The 5123-nt window shown below is 47.7% G+C and overlaps 1 long non-coding RNA gene across 1 annotated transcript; it reads left to right on the forward strand.

Moving 5' to 3' along the window:
* The first annotated feature begins 427 nt into the window (after nt 1–427).
* Nucleotides 428–4593, forward strand: LOC128335170 (uncharacterized). The gene is made up of 3 exons (XR_008311530.1): nt 428–664; nt 3480–3537; nt 4543–4593. It is a non-coding gene; the product is annotated as an uncharacterized LOC128335170 (long non-coding RNA).
* Nucleotides 4594–5123: the final 530 nt, after the last annotated feature.

The raw sequence follows: 5123 nt of genomic DNA on the forward strand, positions 1-5123 counted from the left end.
TCCCTGGAAAAAGTCCTGCAAATGCCCACGGTGGGCAGCCAAACCCCCGACAAGTAGGGAGGAGTTGCAACCCACTGGTAGAGCATATGCTTACATGTGCCAGGTTCAATCCCCACCAGGGCCAGAAACAGACGCTTGACTGTCTGAAAGCCAGGACAGCTCCTGCTGCATGTCAGAGCACAGTAGGCCAAAATTTGTCCCCCACCCCTCCACCCCATTGACAATCCTGGTCAGGAGGCCTGTCCTGGATCTCTTCTTTATCAGTCAGCTCAAGTTGACCCTCCTCACAATCATCACCCCACTCGCCTTTGGACAGTTTCCTTGCTGAACCATTGGGCATCTTTCCACCTGTGAAATCAAGATGACCTTTTCTAACTTTGTGGAACAGAGCTCATCCTCCCCTGCACACACACACCCATCCCTTTCCCTCCGCGAATACTTCCTTTGACCGGCTTTCCATATTTGCAGCTGATACTGGCTGTCTTATCTCGCCTGCCACCTCTGGCAGGGAGCCAGCCGGGACTATTTTCACCCAGACAGTCAACGGCCTTTATCAATAAAAAGGCACATCTGCCTTTTTGAGAGGCGCTATCTCTCTTAAGAGACCTTCCCCGCTGGTCTTTCGTTCCTTAGGACGGCGTGCCCAGGCTCTGCTCATCCAAAGGTGAATAGCACGGAAGTGCCATTTCATGCCATTTATCTCTTTGTGTAAATAGACAATATGGTGCAGCAACTAAAGTGTGGGGTCCAGAAGTTGGGGATGGGGGAAGTCTTTATTCAGGACCTGTATGAATGGGATAAATCTTTGTAGTTACTGATGGGGACTCCCCAAGACTTAGGGTTACCAACAGTCCCTTATTAACAGGGAGGTCCTTTATTTCAGGAGATTGCCTGCCCCTTATGGGATGTCAGAGCCAGCATGGTGTAGTGGTTAGAGTGTTGGACTAGGACCGAGATGACCCGTGCTCAAATCCCTATTTGGCCATGAAGCTCACTGCTTGACTTTGGGCCAGTCATGTATCTCTCAGCCTAACCTACCTCACAGGGTTGTTGTGAGGATAAACATAACCATGCACACCGCTCTGGGCTTTGGCAGAAGAGCTGGATAGAAATGTTAAAATAAAATAAATTAAAAATGTGTCCCTTATTTTCAGCGAATGGGAAGAACCTATGGCTCAGATCAAACCAGTTATTTTCCCTAATAACAAAATAATTAATCAGCTCCAACTCCTTTCCCCTCTCCCTCCCTACCAGAGTACTCTGTGGTTCTGGTGGGATGCAGGCACATTGAGGACATTAACAAAAAACATTAGCAACCATCAATGCCTGGCTAACTTTGCATTATCCAAGTATCAGGGTCCTGAAAAATCATGCCAGCGACGTCTACTAGAGAGCATTCATGTGTGGAATTACTGGCTAGCAACGCTTCTCTTTCTAGAAAGCAGAATTACAACACACCCAGTTTGGCTGACCATGGGTTATATTTTATTTTATTTTATTTTATTTTATTTTATTTTATTTATTAAATTTGTACAACGCCCCAAACTTTCATCTCTGGGCAGTTAACAATAGCATAAAACAAGTTAAAAACATATACAAAAATTAAATTTAACAATTTTAAAATGAACCAGAAATTAAAACCTAAAGATTTAGGAAGCGGAGAAAACTTGGGCAAAATGATGGGTTTTCGGGTGTTTTTTGAAAACTGCCAGAGATGGGGATGATCGTATCTCAGCAGGGAGCGCATTCCACAATCACGGGGCAGCGACCAAGAAGGCCCGTCTCTATGTAGCCATCAAACACACTCTACATGGGGCTGCCTTTGTACGTAGTCCAGAAACTTCAGCTGGTTCAGAATGCGGCAGCCAGTTTGGTCTCTGGTCATCTCAGAGAGACCACATTACTCCTTAACTGATGGAGCTACACTGGCTGCCAATAGGTTACTGGACAAAATACAAAGTGCTAAGCCCTAAATGGCTTAGGACCTGGGTATTTAAGAGAAAGTCTTCTTCTCTATGAGCCCCACTGCCCATTGAGGCCATCTGAGGAGGTCTATCTCCAGTTACTGCCAATATCAATCATCTGAGGAGGTCCCTTTGCAAGCCTTTTTGAACATGGTGCTGGGGACAGGAAGGAGGAAAGGTTGACACAGAACATAAGAGCAGCCCTGCTGGATCAGGCCCAAAGCCTATCTAATCCAGCATCCTGTTTCACACAGTGGCCCACCAGATGCCTCTGTGGAGCCCACAGGCAAGAGGTGAGGGCATGCCTTCTCTCCTGCTGTTACTCCCCTGCAACTGGTATTCAGAGGCATCCTGCCTCTAAGGCTGGAGGTGGCCTATAGCCACCAGATTAGTAGCCACTGATGGAACTGTCCTCCATGAATTTGTCTAAGCCCCTTTTAGAGCTAACTAGGCTGGTGGCTGTCACCATATCTTGTGGCAGAGAATTCCATAGATTAACTATGCACAGTCTCATAAGAACAGCTCTGTTGGCTCAGACTCAAGGCTTGTCTATTCCAGCCACCATCCTGTTTCCCACGGTGGCCCACCAGATGCCTCTGTGGAGCCCACAGGCAAGAGGTGAGGGCATGCCCTCTCTCCTGCTGTTGCTCCCCTGCAACTGGTATTTGGAGGCATCCTGCCTCTGAGACTGGAGGTGGAGCCACCAGTCACCTCCTATTTCTCTCCTTATGCAAAGAGGCCTTCCTTGCGAAGCTGCCAAGGGCCAGCTCAGTTCTGAAGAGCTGGTCTGATGGCAGTGGCAGGGGTCTGACTTATACCCAGTCAGGCCATTGGTCCAACCAGCTCTACACTGACTGGCAGTGGCTCTCCAAAGTTTCAGGCAGGAGTCTTCCCTTCTCTGTGGTTTGCCTCCACCAACTGCTTACTGCATGCTGCTGAACATGGAAGTTCAGAGACTCTTTCTAAATGGACCAAGATAGACTAGGGATGTGTATGAGACGATTTTTGTGTTCCGCTCCAAGCTCGGAACGGAATGCCAGAGCCCCAGAAGTCTCGTCGGAACATCCGGTCCAGCTGGTTGTTCCGACAGAACGAGCTCGGAACTCCCGAAACATTCCGAGCGCCATTTTGGACTCCAAAATGGCACCACCATGCAAATGGCTGCCGCATGTGTGCAGAGACGTACGTTTTGGGCGATATACAAATATATTAAATAAATAATAATTTCTATTTAGTTCTCATGGGCATAGCCATGCTAATGCCAGGTTGCTCCCCGCGGTCAGGATGGGGAAGAGGGGGTATGTTTGGGATGTACGTATTTCCCCCTTTCTGGAAGCTTTAGGCAGCCGTCTCAATGATGGCAAAGTCAGTAGAGCTGACTTCTGATGCTCTGGCAGAAATAAAAAACAAATGGAAGACTCTGGAGAAGGAGATAGTAAAAAATTGGGATCACCTCAAAGATGTGAAAGTGGGTCTTGATGTTGTATCTCCTGTTGACTGTTTATCTCCCCTCAGGCATCTGGCTCATCAAACAGAGGAGAAGCCACAAGTCCCTTTGGGTTCAAATACTCAGGTTAGTACAGATAGCAGACGGGTTGGTTATGAGGAAGATTTGTTAAACATAAAACCTCCAGATTAGAACTCTGTGTGGTTTTTTTTAATGCTTATTCATTCTTCAGGGTCCTGGAGAAGAGCAGGAAGGGATTTTAATGGGAAATGCTCCTGTTTTGGGCATGAAAATCTTCCCTCCTCTAAATACCAAGTTAAAGTGTGAATCCTTATCAGAACAAAACAAAACAAAAATCCAATATATAATCATAATAGGGAAGATGGGCTTAGTCACCATTGTTTGAACCTCTTTGCCTACACACTTGCATAACCACAGGCTGAGTCAGAGTTAAACAAGATGTGTGACACAATCCTTTTTCACCGAAGAGTAAGATACAGTGTGGGCTGATTTCTCTGCAGTTTGCTGACTGTCATTTTGTTAGAAGTGAGAATTCTAGAGTGTTGCTCTTAGCACTGCAGTAACTTTTCCTGGCCACTAGAGGCTTGATGAGTTATGTTAATAGGTATCTCTTAGGGATGTGCCAAACATTCCAATCTCGGAATGCTCCGACTCAAAATGGGCTGCTTCGAATGATCTGAGCTCAGAACAGAATGACCCTGTTCTGAGTCGGGATATTCCAAGTGCCATGTTGGACTCCAAAATGGTGCTCTTCTGGCCTCTGCACATGCACGGCAGCCATTTTCATGGTCAGCACCACCACACAAATGGCTGCCGTGTGTGCACAGAGACCAGAAGAGTGCCGTTTTGGAATCCAGAACGGCACCCAGAATGTTCTGAGTGTTCCAAGCTCATTCCGTCGGAACAACTGAACCAAGTCGATTGGTTGTTCCAATGGAAAGTTCTGCAACAGAACACAAAAATAGTTCCATGCACATCCCTAGACTCTCTTGGTCAGTTAAGATTCAGTTAGAATTGTTCAATTGTTGAAAGCTAGTGCTTGTTTGTGAATGTTGTTCAATGACTCTCTCTCTCTCTCTCTCTCCCTCTCTCTCTCTCTCTCTCTCTCAGTATGTGATGTTTTAGTTTCTTAATAAATCCTGATTTGTTTTCTGAACTCAACCTAATGTCTCCAGATAATCTCTTGGGATAAACTTCTTTACCACCAGAGCACACTGATGTGTGAGGACTTTAATGTTTCTCCTCACACCCCTTAACACATTTGCACACTGGTTTGTTGTTTTTTATTGTGGAGAGAGGGGCGGAGTCACCATTGGGCGAACAAGTTCAAAGAACCCGGGCCGCTGCCCCTTATGGTCCGCCCCTTGTGGCCCCAGACAGACCCCCACATCTGACATCAGGTGCGGGTTGTGTGATTTCGCTCCCAAACGGGGCCCGCGTGCCCCCATTTGGGCCGTGTGGCCCCGTGTGGCCCCGTGTGGCCCTGTGCGGCCCCTTTAAAAGGCAGGGAGAGTTGCTCCGACGCAGCGCGGGCTGATCTTACTCCCAAACGGGGCCACGCAGCCCCGTTTGGGAGCGAAACCACGCCCCCACATTTGATGCCAGATGTGGGGGTGTGGCTAAATGCTCCCTGCGTCTGATGTGGGGCTGGCAGTGGCAGCAGAAACCAGGCCGCCACTGGCCTCCTTCTG

This window comes from Hemicordylus capensis, chromosome 10 (genome assembly GCF_027244095.1).
Source record: "Hemicordylus capensis ecotype Gifberg chromosome 10, rHemCap1.1.pri, whole genome shotgun sequence".
Lineage (NCBI taxonomy): Eukaryota > Metazoa > Chordata > Lepidosauria > Squamata > Cordylidae > Hemicordylus > Hemicordylus capensis.